Below are 16,827 nucleotides of genomic sequence, written 5' to 3'. Positions count from 1 at the left end.
TACTATATCACACTATATGAGATGTTTCTTTCAATCACTAGGAGAACAATCACCTACCTTCTGAATACTCTAAATAGCAAACATTGTCAGGTCTAACCAAATCACAAAATAAACTGATTAGCCAAAATTTCTCTTTATATACTTTTCATTATTTACTTCATACAACATTTATCTCTCGATTTTACTATAATATATCTAACAATAGTTCTGTGAATTTTAAATTTTTTTTTTTTTTGCATTACACTTTCCTGAATTCTAGAATATCTTCCATAAATCTCTTTTGACTTACTCAAATTGTACAAATTGTAGAGATTTAACAACAGCAAGCAAAGGGATACAGATAAAAAACAAATTTTTATATTATCCTGTTAACTTGGTACCCTGGAGATCTCAGTGCAGGAATGTCAGGGCATCTTCCTCATATTTACTTACATGTTTTCCTATTGATTTATTATTATTCACTGTGTCAACACAAAAATACATTTCTGGAAGTAAAATATAAGTTTCTCGGTCTAATTGTTCATGAGAAATTATTTCCTTTGCAATCTTGACCCCTCAATCTCCACAGAGCACACAGCTTCTCCCAGCACTCAGATATATTTGGGATCTCATAGACACTCACAGGGGCACACCATAAATAGTGAGCACACAAGACAAAAGCCATTTTTTACAACATGCAGTTATAAGCACAGATATTGCAGTATCTTACACCCTAAAATTCTCATTCTCTGGCAAGGCCATACTCTGTCCTTTAATTTCATAAATAAAAGAAATATATTCACCTCCTGCAATGTATTCAATGACTTATCAGCCAAGAAAAAGCACATAATAGCTAATAGCTTTTAGAAAAGAATATGTTATGGCCTGTGCCTTTTCCCAGAACCATATAAGATCAATCATTAAAAAATAAACATGGATAAATGAACCATAAATTAACCTTAGGCTCCAACTGCTAATAAATGTAAGAATATGGCTCATGAACTTCATACAGTCAAGGTGAGCTAAAAGTTTGGAATTCTCACAGTCCTTTGCTTGCCAGCAAAAATGTCAAGAAAGTTATTTCACTTTTATTTCAAAGTTCCTAATGTATTAATATAAATATTTATAGGACAATATTTCTGATGGAGTCAAAGAAAAACAACCCATTTATTTCAGTCAAAGTTATGTGACATGGATCAATTTTAGATAAACAGTTGCATTTTATTCATGCACTTTAATAGTCTAGTTTATTATTCTGTCTTCTTCATTCAAATCTCAGTTAAATGATGTTTAAAAGAGAATGTCACAAGACTCCAACAGTCTAAATTACAGCTATGAATTATTTTAAATAACCAATATTAAATATAGATATATATATCAGAGGGGTTGCAGATCCATAATGCTAATTTGAAATGAAACGTAAGTATATACTGTTTTTTTATAAGCCTCATAATAAAGCATAAAAATTGCAGTGTAGAAATTTGTAAAAGACTGTCAGTTTGTTCATGTGTTGTGCTCAAATACAATATCTATTCCATAATATTTTCATCTGTAAAAAGCCAAAAATTAAATAAAAGGCTTAGACTGATTTGAAAACTACATGAAGCTATACTGACATTTTACTTCTCCTCTGAAGTTTAGATCACATCACTGCCTCTAAATTGGCACTAAAAACACAAACCTGACTAGTGAGGAAGAGTCAGAACTATTGAATTATTTGGTATCATTTCAACATCTGACAACTGGATTCAGTCACATCCATATTTTTTGCCTTGCCAGCCAAAATGATCACACATTCTTGTGATCTTAATTGTTCAGCTGTTTAACATTCTCCACTGCACTATAAAGTAACAGATGAGGTGAAATCTTCCACGGGAGAGGAGAGCCAGTCAACCAGCATGCTTTGAAAAATGTGCACTCTGGATTCTGCAGCCCCAAACCCACAAGAGTTTGCAGACCCCAGCATACATTTTCTCAGCTGATGGGGATTTTCCTAGCTTGGGAAAATATGTAACCAAACACTTTATTCCAGGAAATAATGACTCCTATCAAACACTTGCAGGAAATGATGGTTCCCAGTCATGTGAAATAGCTGCTGCCATATGACACCACAAGTGGTCCACGGAGACCTTCCAAGACCTGAATCAAACCCACAGCACATCTAGGTTTGAACTGGCCTCCCAAAATTATTGCCAAAGTAGTTTTTAAATCTCATCTTCATAGTTATTTTAAGTAGAGCTGGGAGGCCTTAAACCTACGAACATGGAGAGACAACTGGGCAGTGCTGGGGTTGGGATTTCTGTGGAACTCCTTCCTCAGCCACGCGGAATGATGAACACACCAAATGCAAACTCACACTGCCAGCACTCTTGGAGCCACACAACCACGAGTCAGCCTCTGTTCAGAAGCTGCAAAAGCTCCCTTTTCTGGAGACAAGGTGCTTTAGCTCAGCATGGTGCCACACAAGGCACTGGTGGCTCCCAGGCTGGAAGAGACTCCCACAGCCTGCCCAGCATGGGCACAGCAAGCTGGCACCTGTCTGCACAGACAGACCCCTGGATGTGTCAGCACATTGTCCATGTTTATTATCATGGATAATCTGACCAGCAATAACCTCAAATACAAGTGGCATTTAACCAGGTATCTGGGTTAAAAAGAGGTTGGCAAACAGGACTGTATATCCTAATGAATGATACGTTGGTTGCTTAAATCCTTATTAATTAAATACTTCTGTAGAGAGGGAAGCCAGAGAAGGCCAATATTATTTCACTATTATTTTTATTGTTTTTCTTTTTTTCATTATGATTTTTCAGAGTCCAGAATGAAGATGCAGGTTGTGACAGAGCACCTGAGGAAACCCATGTCGTCCCTTAGGACTAGCATGCAGCCCCCTGAATCCCTGCAAGACAGAGGTGGAAAAGACCTTGCCCACACCTCTAAGGCATTGGAAGTGAAGAGATCCAAGTATTCCTGAAGCTGCATCTCAGGACAGGTCAGGATTTGTACATCATCATATCCTATTTATTACATATTGCACACTGGTTTACCCACATCTGTGAAAGTTTCTATGCTAGCCTCTCATCATACTTCAAGTTTCCTATGGAAGAACAAAACCTCACGGACAGAAGCAAATTATTTTAGCTATCCAGTGATCTTGCTAAAAAACTAACATCACTGCTTTTGCTGCAAACATTTGAAATGAGATTATCCTGTCTCTAGGAACAAGGTTAAGATGCCAGCAAAGCAGCTGGCAATAATGATTTTCTCACCTACAAACATGAAGTAAACTTCATTCAAAAACATAAACTGGTGGCAAGGTTGTAATCTAAATATTTCAGGTAAGTCACCCACTTTTACTTTGCCACTAGAAAATGACACTCATCATGAGTTTCAGTGCAAGAATTTTTGAAAAATCAAGACCTGAACTGGCACCAAGAACAACATACAGTCTGATATGCCCTCAGCTAACGTGCCTAAGAGTGTAAGCATAATTTATAATTCCTAATTATCTACTGTGTCAGGGAAAAGAATGGCTATCCAAATAGAGTTCTACAGAGATGTTATCACTGCTTGCAGCCAAAATGTCTCCTTATTGTTTAATAAATTATAGCAATAAAATACATTTTAAAATAATTTATTAGAGCAGTGGATTAAATGACATTCTTTAACAGTAATATTTAGAAAGAGTAATCCCTTTTGTTATTAGTAGTTTTTCCTCTCTTTTTTTGGCAAACTAATCTGTTATACAAATAACAGGGTAGTCCTTTTAACACAAAAAAAAAAAAACCCCACCAAAAAAACCACTCTAACTGTTCACAGTAAAAATAAGTAAACTCTCAGATTAAAAAATATGTATTAAACCTAAAAGCATATGCTTCACATTGGTAATTATTCTGCATATTTTCCTTTCACCTGCATAAATTCCTAGGATTTCCAAATTATGTATCTTCTACTATAATATGTTGCTCATTGCCAAGAGAAGAGGGAAAACTTTTCTCTTGAAAAGCAAAATTTATAAAATGAAATTTCTCCTCTCCCGGCAAAGGCTGACTGCAACAACCAACTACCCACAGCAACCTCAGGCAAGGCTCCTGATTATAGAGACAGTGAGTACAACAGTCTCTTAAAAAGCATCTTCACAGCTGAGGAAATTGGTCATAAGGTCCCATTGCTTCCCCTAAGAAGTACCATGAAAATTTGCACAAAAATCTTACTGTACTCAATGTCACTTCATATTAAATGCAAAAGAATAGATGAAAGAAACACTCCCACCCTAATGGCCAGGAATTAATTTCTTTACACGAGTTGGGTTCTATGCAAAACCATTCAGGATTCCAGTTGGTATAATGTTTTCATTAACTAATCAATGATGGACTAGAAAATCTACTTATTAAATTTCAATGAGGCTTCAGAATGGGAGGATTTTCAAGTGCCATGAAGACAGGAATAAAATTGGTCTTTACAAACCAAAGAGATGCTGTCTAGAAAACTAAGAAGAAACTCCATATTAATGATGTGAATAAGGTAAATATCGTATTGAGAAGCAAAAATTAAAATAGATTGCAAGGCAGAAGTGAGTCTTTTCGATCTACACAAAAGGTCTTAGCTGAAATACTCAATCCAGTACTCTGCAAAATTTGGGAAAGGGCAGAGAAATTATTGATGAGAAAACATTGGGAAAAACTTCAATAAATAGTGAGTGGCAACATGATAATGAGAACATTAAATGCTATGTCAAATTGAAACAAAACCTTTCTATATTCATGGCCCACAGAACAAGAAGTAATGTCTATAAATTGCAGAAGCAGCAAATTTTTTTCCTCCCATCTCACCAAGATGTAATGATAATGGCAATTCCTCAGTGACAGTCAAATACAAAATTCCTTTCCTTGGAGGATTGATCAATTATTGATCTGAGAATAGAGATAGCTTTTAAACAAACAGAAAGTATAAAATAATACAAATTTTTTAGCAAAGTTGCTGGAAGTAGTGTTTAAGAACAATCTGGATTTAAAAAAAAAATGACTCTACATAGGATTAGAGAAGGCAGATGACAGTAAAGTAACTCAATTATAAATGTTACCTAACACCTGAAAAATGCAATCTTACAGATCTCTAGCAAGACACACACAGAGTTTGCATTTGTGAAAGCATCTGTCCTGAGTGAAAAAAATTACTTAATATGAAAAGGAAGTCTTAGCATACTAGAAGGAAAGATAAGATAATGCAAGAAGAAATAAATCCATGAAAGTCTCTGTTGAATGCCAAACTGAAAAAGTATATTGTATACAGTATTTTATCAAACTTCAGCCTAAACAAACGTCAAATGGAATAATTTCTTTAACAAATATGGGCAACAACTGAGAAAAAAGGGTTGCTCACTAGCATATATTTAGTCAAGATTAACTAAGGATAAAAAAATGTACTAAGAACAGATTTAATAACCCTAAACTGTCATTCAGCTTGTAGGAGGTATTCAAGATACAGCTAATAAAACACAAAAAAATGGTTCTAACCACCCACAAAAAAATCTCAGTAGTATAAAACACTGAAGGATGACCACTAAGATAAATGCTTTCTTTTGAGAGCTGCCTTGCAGTTAACCTTCTTAAAGAGTCTCCCAGAAACCTCTAATCATAATACATTGCATTGCCACTTATCACAGTCAATTTAGAAGTGAGCTCTGTAAACACTCCTGCCTTACTCCCCACCTCTGTTAGTCTAAGAATAATTTTTTGAGCTTTAATAAAAGAACCCATGACAACTTTTTGGGAGGTGGGGTGAGTTCTTAGAAACAGTCCAATTCTAACCTAGCAGAATTCCAAGATTAAGATTTATAGGAACAAGACCTTCTAATGAGAACTTTTACTGCTTTTACTGCTTAAGCTGTTCTCCACAAAATACAGAAATGCAATTTAAAAAGTCACTATTAAAGCTAAATCAAGTCAGAAATGTTTGAACTAATGATATACAGTAGAGTGCTCAGCCAGCTTCTTACATGCTAATTGTACTGAAGGACAAAAGAACCAGTTCAATCACCTTTTTCACTTTAATTATTGTTTTCTTTCCCTCGTGACCCCCAGTATTCAACCTTAAGTTCAGTAGGAGGTGACTAGAGATAGACGGTGATGAGAGATCCTGTTTGAAACAGCTTCTCTCTGTCACTCCTAAAGCAAATAAATGGTTTGTTAAAACATGCTGTTAATCCATTATGGATGTGCATGCATCTTAGAAAATAAACTTCGGAATATTATTGGTATTTTAAAGCTTTTTCTGACAGAAAATTTATCTCTCCAATTGCTTTAGAAAAGCACATTTATAGATCAGTCCTTTTAAATGAACAATTATCTTGCACTCTGTGCAAAGAACAAACCCCTTTGAAATACTTTCAGAAGAAAAAGGCATCATGAAATGGCATTCTGAGTTGTCCTGGTTCCCTTAAAAGCAAACACAGACCACTATTGATGTTCCATAGCCCAAACACACCAGGAGGAAAGGGCTGCTCCATCAAGGGCGGGAGAGAAAAAGGTGAGACCTGCTCTTACACAGCCCACCCCACACTCCAACCCACCAAGCACTTTTCCTTACTTTATCTGAGTTATCAAATCTTGAATTTTCCATCTGATTAAGTCTTCTGCTGGAAGCAGGTGTGAGGATGAAACATCAGTGCTTATGCTGTGTGAGACAGACACCAAACAGTCTCTATATTACACCTGTATTAGATGTATATTAGATTAAATCAAGGAGAAATGGGAACATTCACCTGTTCCTACAGCAAAATTTCAAAGTAAATGGAAAGAAGGAAAAGAGAAGACCTGATTCCGAATAATCTCAGAGGAGTTTCTTGAAAGTCACCTTCCTTAACCATTTGTCCTTTTCCTCCATTTCACCTACCAGAGCCACAGTCCATAACTCCCATAATCACACCTCTACTTACAAATACCAGTAACTGCATTGCCTTTACACTGGCTATTTCTAATTATTCACTTGTTTCCTCTTTAACAGCAATTTGAAATATGCACATAGGTCCTTTGTTAAGCAAACAAAAATAATCCAGATTTTAAAGGGCAAAGGAAGAACTTCATGCCCATTTATGGGGGTAATTTTCAAGAAGTAGCCACTCAACTGCCCTTTGAATTCTTGGAACTTTTCAAGCCCTATAACATTGCACTTCTGATGTCTCAGTAATTTATATTTTAGAAATGACAGGTAAGTAAAACAGACCCCCCAGAAATGACATTCTTGTGAAAGCAATTACATCATAGTTTCATAGATCATGCTTCAATAACCACTGCATTATCATTTCATCCAAAGAGGCAGCATTGCTCACACAGGAGTAGATGCAACAAGCCTCAAATTGGGTGAGAAAGGCAGAGCAAAAAAGAATTCACAGTCCTGCAAAGCACAGCAGAAGGAATTAGATGACAATTATTCCTGGGTTTTGCAGCTTTTTACTGGAACTGACTCGTGGTGTTCATTTGGCTTTGTTTGATTCTCCACAGGAATGACACCAACCCTTGGATAAAATCCCTCTGCCTGCCTCATGCCACAGCCCAAAGTGTGCAGAAATGGAGAAGAACAATGGGATCTGAGCACATGGGATTGTGTTACAGCACAACATGGCACTGCACAGGGTCCACCTCAGTTAAACAGGAAAACAAACCCATAGGTAATCTGTCACTGTCAGCCCCCTCATCCTTCAGCACTGCTTTTTGTGTTTATAGAAGACAAAGATAAAAGTGCTTTGGAGGAGGAATGGTTTGATCTTCAGAATATAGTTCTTCATAATGTTTTTGAACTGCCAAATAAAGGTTTAAGCTTACTATTAGGAGTTTCTATGGTTTTAATGAATTTGCAGAGAATTCAAAATATTTGAGTCAAAGACATACAGAACTGAGATGCAGGAATGCAGTATTATAAAGATCCCAACCTTTGTTTTTTATTAACTTTTGTTAATTGTAACCTGTCCTTAATTTTGAGTTGATAATATATTCCAAATAGCCATTTGTTAAAAAGTAGATTGTTGTGTCAAAGAATCAGTGTCAAAGAAAAAGTTTTTTTAACTTTTAATAAACGATGACCACAAAATTATCCACTAAAATAAGATTATACAAAAATCTATTTCCTTCCTTTCCACTGGAAATTTAAGAAAAAGACTGAGCTGGTTTTGAAAGAAATAACTTAAGGTCTTCCTTCTAATTTCCGTAATGCTGCAAAGAGCTGCCCTTTGAACAACAAACACACCAAAACTCATAAAATCCAATGTAGAACACATTAAACTTGAAAATATATCACAGAGAGTAATTAGCTCCATTGTGAAACAAAATGTAGAAATCAGTATGAATAGATATTAGAATTTACGCCTCGGGCTTTTCAGTGCATTAGAAGGCAATTTTGAGAACTAAAACTGCCTGAACACTTAGAATTACCAGAATGCACTCTCTTGGCAGTGCATAATTCATATTTGATAACTGATCTGAGGGCACAGATTAAATGCTCACTCACAAAACAGGGTGTCAGACCAGTGAAAAGCAGTGCCATATAAATTCCATGTGAGAGTACAACTCTGTATGTGAACCTCACACCAAGAACTTCCTTAGATGTTTGAACACTCCCAACACACACACACCCCAAAAAGGCTGTTTTCATATTTTAACTTTAAATTTAGATCTGTGAAGTCAGAAACGTCATTACCTTCAATAACATAATGACATTCACTACTTATTTCTACACGATGAGTAAGTGTTCAAAGTTACATTGCTTAATTTGACACTACCAATCAGGAAATTCTACCAACTATTACAACTCAGAATTTTTATTTTAAAAGACTATGGTTTTGTTAAATTTGCCTACTTGATAAGGTATTGCTAGGGAAAGGTTTAATATATCATTTCTGACAATTTCATTGTATCTGGAACTACTGGAAAGAGCCACAGAAAATCAAGTATTAACACCACCAATTATTGGAGCTAACATTTCAAAAAAACCCAAAAAAGTTGTTAAACACCTGAGTGAAGAAGATAAGTTATTTCTTCTCTAACTAGCAGGCCACAATTCCTTCAGGTATGGGATATCTAAATACCTAAGTGCCTAAGAGCATTTCAGCAGAGAATATTTATTCAAACCCTGCCACCATCATTTTATCTCAGTGGGAAAAAAACCCAGCAACTTCATTTTTAATAAAACACTGCATACCCAAAATACAGCATATGAAATTAATAACTATGAAATAGAAAAGCATCAGTAAAGACAATGAGAGCCTGGAGTAGGAACAAGATATTTTATATGGAAGGAGAGAGGAAATTAGCAGCACACAAATATTTCTCTAATTAGTATCTTAAAAGATTGGGAATTAAAGAGATAGGATGCCACATGATGTCATTTAATTATATGACTTCCCTGCTAATGGAGCTATTCACAAGCATTGCCAGAAGCATGAAGACTTCATATGATTCAACTTTGCATGAAGAAGTTTGCTCATTGATCTTCTTTGGTGGGTTAAATGCTTCAGAATCTGTTTCTGACTAAGGAAACATTAAAAAAAATGCATATGTACATTCTTAGAGCTGTAAAATAACCCACACTGGCTCACAGGGAAGACACTTTGTGCTGAATTTCTCAAAGCAGACTAGAGAGGCATCAAGTATATCTGAAGTGTATCAGAGAGAAGGTTTGGAGCTCACAAGACATTGTCAGGATGGCAATAAGGATTCATAACAATTGAAATAACAGGACTTTGATATTTTAAGAGAGTTCCACAATGAATTGTAGCATGCTTATTCTTGATAAACAATAAACTTCTTGCACATCGTACTAGACTAACACAGGAAGCTCCTATTGATTTCAGTAATATTTCTGTCAGTCTTTAGCAAAAGTTCTTAAACTGAAGGACTTTTATTCAGGGCAAAAAAAGGTTTGCTTTTGTGCTAAGCTCAAGTTAGGTAAAATTCTACTACAAAAATTGATAATAAAATTACTTAATACCTATGACTACATTGGTTACTGAAAATCAGTACTTGATGATAGTTTAAAAATTATTAAAATCAGTGAATTAGAATTAAAAAACCTATCTGGTTCTTACTGTTCATTGGGTAGGTCAATCAAACTGGTTTTTTTTTCTTGTCAGTATTTGAACTACCATCTCTTTCCATAGTTAGAACACTCCCTTCTCAAGCTATCAGCCAGGCCTGGGTCAGAAGGTAACAAGTCTTGTTGGTCATTCTCATGATATGTTAAATTAACTGTGGTGAATCTTCGTAGGAAAAGAAGGTATTGAAACTTTTTCTGAAGCAGCTACCAAACACAGGTCAGATAATAAAATCAGGTTTCCCCAGGGATAGTCTTACAAGAGGTATGTTTGTAAGAACATTTGAAGTAATAAAGATTGTTAAATTTCTACAGTGGCTATGGTACAGTAAAAATCTATAAATTCCAAAACCCAAATATGGACTGCTCACTTAACAAAAATCAACAGTGCTTTTGGAAAAATACCCAAATTCAGCTAAGTCCAAAAAAACAAACAACATTCTTTAGAATCAAATAAAGGACATATTCTGGGGCCTCTGCATGCCCATGGTTGATTTGATCTTTTTTCAACTGTGCACAAAGTTGTGCACTTGCAGCAATCCTGGATGAGCTCTAGAATCCAAGACAACAAGTAAGATATTTCTGAGCAGGATTTTGAACACTACCTGAGTCAACAGCACATCTGGAAAGAATTGTGGCAGAATCAGCCTAAGAAGTAGTTGCTATGGAAAATGCTGGCAGAAGTTGCGCTCCGGGTGGCCTTGTGAGTCACACAAATAACGTGATCCATTTTCAGATGAGCTGTCACTGGAAGGAGGAATGCTAATAGAAGTGCCACTGCCATGAGAAATGAAACAGCAGCTGTTAATTTCTGCAATGAGCAGAGATTCAGTGCAGGTGGTAGGAAATAATGGCACCTCAGCTGCTCAGAGGAGCCAGAAGTAACCAAATCAAAGTCTAGATACGAAAGTATGTGTAGGATTTTTCTTTTCCTGCTGCACAAAAGGAATCTACTTTGTCACTACAACCAATTCAACAAATTCAAATTCAACAACCAATTCTGCTGTTGAAGGTGCTCTGCAATGCAAAAGAAAATGGACACTCTCAGAATACAAAACTATATTAAATATTCTAGACATTACTTTAAAGCACATGAGAACCATGCTAGCTGGCTACAACAATCCTTGCCCAAATAAGACGGTAACACAAAAACTTGCCAAAAAATGCTGAAAGAGAGAATGCAACATTAGCCTTTCTGGACTAGAAGATTAACCAAAATCAAAAATTCACGTCAAGATTGGGCGCTGTGGCTAGCGCAGGTCTTCCCATGAGAATTCTTTTTGTGTTTTATAAATAAAGATAAAGTTTGGATGTTATTAAAAACAGTGTCCCAAGATCTGGACGGTGCAGGCCTGGCCAATCAGGCCTAGGGGGAGGTTTTTGACTGACCAATCTGGGTGACTTTTGAAAACTCTATATATATGATGAAATCAAAACAATAAAGGTCTTTCCTTCTTGCCACTGAGAACTGAGTTCTTTACTCTGCTAGCTGCTCAACAGCGACAGGGCCCTAAGGTATGTTATGTATGTCTGCCTTACTTTTTCCAAAAAAAGAAAAAAGTATACAGATTATTGTATTCATTACAAAACCCTGTGATTTAACAACAGAAAACAAAGTTTTAGTTAACAAAGAACTAAGGTATTTTTAAAAGAAGGAAACACTATGTAAAAACCTAATAAATAAAGTATTTAAAACATTTAAAACTACATTCAAGTATTAAAAACCTGGCAAAGACATAATTGGTTTGGTTGTTCCACTCATTCTAAAACTACTTTATGAACACTGCTCACAGTTCTACAGTTGAGGTTGACTTGAGCTTATCCTTAAGGCAGAGATTGGTATTATATGAGTACAAAAGAACAAAGCAAGTTGCTTCCCAAATTACTTCCATGCTTCCGAACATGGGTGGAAGTTACTCTGTAATGAACAATTACTAACAGCTACAATTGTTTGGGAGGAACAGAGTCCATATGATGTTTATCAAAGCTGACATATTCAGTTCACATTTACAGGAAGCAGAATAGCTCGAAGCTAGAAGAGAGCTGAAGAACAAGGAGCTCATCACATCAGTGCTGACTACCTAAGTGAAAAGCAAATCAGCAAAGTGCATGGGAACACAGCTTCACATGTGTTGACAATACCTCCAAAATATATTTTCTAAGAAGTCACAGTCTCAGCCATCGTAGAATAGAGGAAATTATTTTTATTTCTCTGCAATCAATGCAGTGCATAAGACATATGCACAGTAGGAGGAAGTGATAATAGGTATTTCCTCAATACCTATTTTTTCAACAGGTAGAATAACTCTTACTGGTTATAACCAAATCCTGGTGTCAGCCAGTGAATTTTGGATAAATCTGGAATACTAAAGGAAGAGTAATTTTTTAGTTCTCTCCATTTGACTGTAATCAATATCACCAGCTGCCAGCCTTTTGCATCTGAAAATCTCAGGGGGTAATGTCCCACTGAGTGATCCAGCTTGACACCCTTCCTGTTCACAACCCCAGGCTGTTCCCACCTGTCTTCTGTTTTAGCAGATTCTGCTGCCACTTCCCCTTAATCTCAGTCCCACCAGCTCCCCTGCAGCTGTGCCAGCATTGTCACTCAGCCAGGAAGATGCCTGGTTTGAATTCTCTGCCCCATGCCCCCCAGCACCTCCAGTTCCACTAGCTGCACACAGACAATTCATGGACAAACTGGAGAAACCTCAAACCAGTCTGGCAGAGCTTATCTGAGCAGTTTACTCTGTGTAGTGCCTCATCATTAAGTTTATTTCATTATCTGGTAACCAAACCAGCAGTCATAATACAGTAAAATCAATAAATCTGAGAAATCATAGTCAAACAAACATTTTAAGTAAATCTCAGTAACCATAAATTGTGTCAGTATCCAGCACAAAATCACTGCCTCCAGGTGCTGTGTGATTCTATCCCACAATAACAAAGATAAACATAACCATCTCTCCTGGGAGCCAGAGCAGGTCACCTGAGCAGAATGTCCATGCTGAAACAGGGAACAGGAGAGATTGCTGGCAGGTTTTAGAGCAGCAGGCAACACTCACACATGAGAAACACAAGTCTTTTGCTCCTTGCTTGATCTATCACTAGCCCAGGGATCTGTGATAATGCTCTCCTGCACCTCTTCTAGCCCTAACCACAGTAATGCATGAGCTCTAGTACCGCAGAGCTTGAGGCAAGGATTGAGTTTCATATCTCTCCTGCCAGGAATCCCCAGAAAAAATTATCAGAATGTGTCTTCTGAGTATAATAAAATAGAGATACTGAGAATTCCAGGCATGGTCTTTTCCTATTCAATATAGACAAGTGATAGTGCAGCTAACTAAACCACAGCAACCCTCCGGAGTGAAAAAAATCCAGCTGCTAGATTTGGTCCAAGTCTAATTCTGAAAAAGGACCCCAAAGACTCTAGTCCTCATAAGGTCACCATGTGGTATTAATTGGCCTAAAGTGCCTTTCCAAGCACCTTTTTTTGTCAAAGATTCTTGGTTCCCAACGCTCCATGCAGCCTGCACAGCTGGCGCACATTATTCTTCAGCTCATCCAGACTGCAGGCCTGGTTTTAACAAGGTCAGGGAGCAGAGGGCAAAGCAACTCTCTCCTATCTCTCATATTCTAGAGTTTCCTTCCTGGGGAAGTTGAGTGGAAAGGTGAGGTGATGCGATTAGTCTCAGAGCTCATCCTGCCATCCTTTAGAGGTATTCTCTGTTCTGACTTTCAGCACTGTCCATCAACAAGAGACTCTCCTGGAGAGGTGCAAATCTCTGCTTTAAGGAAACATGTATATTGAGGTGCCAAAGGAAAAGACCACATGTGTCCAATTCATCCTGGTTCTGGCTTTGCTCATCCCTTGAGACTCTCCATAGAAGGTGCACCTCCTGAGAAACTGGGAAGGCAATTTGTCCAACAGATCCTCTCCTCCCAGGAAGTTCTCCCTCTGGACACGGTCAGTTTAAATGAAAAATACAGCCAGCCTGTCAAGGACATTGGAGTATGTAAAGCCTAGGGACTGCGGAGATTTTGGCAATGCAACGGGATATGTGCCAGGGTCAAAGTTTAACTGCAAATCAATGCAGCCCAGAGTCAAGCAGTTGCTTTGGATTAGAATCACCATGGGCATCATCTTCTTGCAGAGTCCTTCCCTGATTTCTTTTGCATGGTGGGATGACATGGGCCTAAATTATACACAGGAATAACCAGAATGTCTCTATTACATTCATCAGGGGAAAAATGAACCTTACATTTAAGGGAAGAAATCCTTAGCTGTTCCAGCAACTAATGACACTTGTTGAAAAATGAATTGTATTACATATATAACAAATTGATAGCTTCGGTCCAATTCATAGTACTTTTACTTTCCAAATACTATTTCCATTATACTCTCACTAGCAAATGTTTACATACCATATCTCAATCCAGAAAGACAACAAAGTAAGAGATTACAAAGAATTTCTCAAACATGGCTTCCATTCTCTCCCCATGTAGATTTGGCCAAACTTTCTGTACACATTTGGTGCTATTCAGTTTAATTTCTTCTTAATTTTTAAAACATTTTAAATCTGAAGAAACTTAAGTCATAATATTTACAGGCGCTCATAAAATATGCAAATCCATATAAGGAAACAAAATTTAAAATAAGTGTGAAGGATCTGATGACAATTATATTGAAAGTTAATTACAACCCAAACCAAGGACTTCTGTAAGCTGCAAATTTACAGTTCTTTAGAAATGATGAGACTCACAACTGCAGTAGTGAAAATATTATTGCTTCTGTAAACTCCAAGCTCAAGTATAAAGTAGATATGTAATCTTCAACTCCCTAAACACTCCAATTTGGCCACTAAAGATGCTGTTTTACATTTCCAAACATTTTCCCCTGTCACTACTTTTTATACTTCAGTTCTCAGGTTGTAAGTATTTGTTACTTGCAAAGCAACTCCGTTTGAACGCAGAATCATGGGAGGCATTTGTTACTAACTGCTAATGCAGCCTGCCAAACAAAAACTCCCTGCTGGTGACATGACCACCTAGTGACCTCTAAAAATGTTTTAACAATGTGAAAAATATCTCCCTCTTGTAGGAAACAGCAATTTTTTAAATTAAATGTACATTGAATGTTCGCTTACATACAGATAAATGGTATTCAGAGTCACCTTCTCTGTTTCCAATTTCAATCTTTTGAAACCCAGCCCAAACCTAAATAAATAAACGTTGATACTAAGAGGAAACTAAGAGCTCAAGAGCCTTGTGATTTCACAAACAGCTTTTTTCCATTTTCTAAAATCTAAACTTCGAGCCAGACATAGAACAGGTAATGAAAAGAAACAAGTTTGGCAGCTCCTATGTGGGTCTAAGCTGAAAATATGTCAGGCAAAAATAAGTGGCTATAATTTGGCAGATTTAAAGTCTTTAAAAGTTTACAGCTTGCTGGACTGATTTTTTTTAGTATGTAAAATTTGCAAATTGAAACACTATAACTGTGTTGAAAAGTGACTGTTACATAATGCCACCATAATCAAGCTTTTAAACATCACTTTACCACTGCCTATCCCTCCCAAAGTAGTATCACAAAGCGAAAAATAAGTTAGGATATCTACCTATAGGGTAATGAATATCTAATGCTTAAATATATTACATTTCTTTAATATTCTTTGAGGTTTTTTGGGGGTTTTTTTAAGTGAGCAGGACATTGACAGCTTTCAAGCAAATACATTTTAGATCATTACATCTCATTCATTTACTTCTTTCTTATTTAGAAGACACTGGGTTAAAAAAATACTACTGCCTGATAGCCTTTTTAACAATCAGGTTAAAATGGGCTCAGCAGGCTGATGCCACAAGACTGACCAAAGTCACATCTCCTTCCATGGCATTGCCACAACTGCACATGTCAAACATGACATAGAAATTAAAGGACTTCAGTCCTGTTAAACAAACAAATCTATTTTCCCTTCTCCCGTATTTGGGCTTCGAATGAAAAGTCAGAAAAGCTGAGATATTAGAGATGAAGAGCTGGAATACTGACATCACAATCTAGAGGAACTTCCTACAGATTTTGAACACATCAAGTGAAGTCCTTGTTACATCAGCAAGTTACATCGTTGCACAAGGGCATGCATTTGCTAAGATGTGTGCCTTTCAAGAACTTTACACTGCACTAATTAGCAGTGACACTCACTATAAAGCATGGATATTTTTAATGGAGTCATGAACAGCACTCTTTTAAGTACTCTAAGAGAAGAGAACGTTTTATCTAGGTAAAATTCAAATTCTGCATATAACATAATCAGCAACATACACAGGTTTTATACACAGCTAGAGTGTGTAGCTACTAACACCTTTTAGGTGAAGTACTCCTATAAGGAGTTCCAAAAACTTTTACTCCTAAACCTTATTCATAAGCTGCGGGGTATGTGTGCTTGATTCTCCCTTCGTTCCAAAGGGAAAAATGTTATTTACTCTTCTAGAATTGCAGGAACTGCCAACAAGTAAAAGCATACATTTCATATTTGAGTACCAGAAGAGAATGCTCTTCAGTAGAGTAACACCCAAGGCACTGAATTATTTCTCATCTTTGACTCTGCCCAAATGCTGCTGCTCTCTGGAAGGCCTTACATTGGTTCCCACATCTGTCTGGCAGTGATCTGAAGAAAGGTGTTCTCCATTCTCTCAGAGGATATTCACAAACAGACATCTGATATAGACAGCAAGATAACCTCATCTCCTTTCAATTTGGTGCAAGAT

The 16,827-nt window shown here is 36.8% G+C and overlaps 1 protein-coding gene across 5 annotated transcripts in view; it reads right to left on the bottom strand.

Moving 5' to 3' along the window:
* ERC2 (ELKS/RAB6-interacting/CAST family member 2) overlaps positions 1-16,827 on the bottom strand; it is a 394,496-nt gene that overhangs the window by 130,488 nt on the left and 247,181 nt on the right. The gene's annotated exons all lie outside the window — the stretch shown is intronic.

Source organism: Lichenostomus cassidix, chromosome 12 (assembly GCF_008360975.1).
Source record: "Lichenostomus cassidix isolate B80296 chromosome 12, HeHo_3.0, whole genome shotgun sequence".
NCBI classification, from domain to species: domain Eukaryota; kingdom Metazoa; phylum Chordata; class Aves; order Passeriformes; family Meliphagidae; genus Lichenostomus; species Lichenostomus cassidix.
Note: the sequence above shows the minus strand (reverse complement) of the source record. Positions and strands in the feature narration are given on the sequence as shown.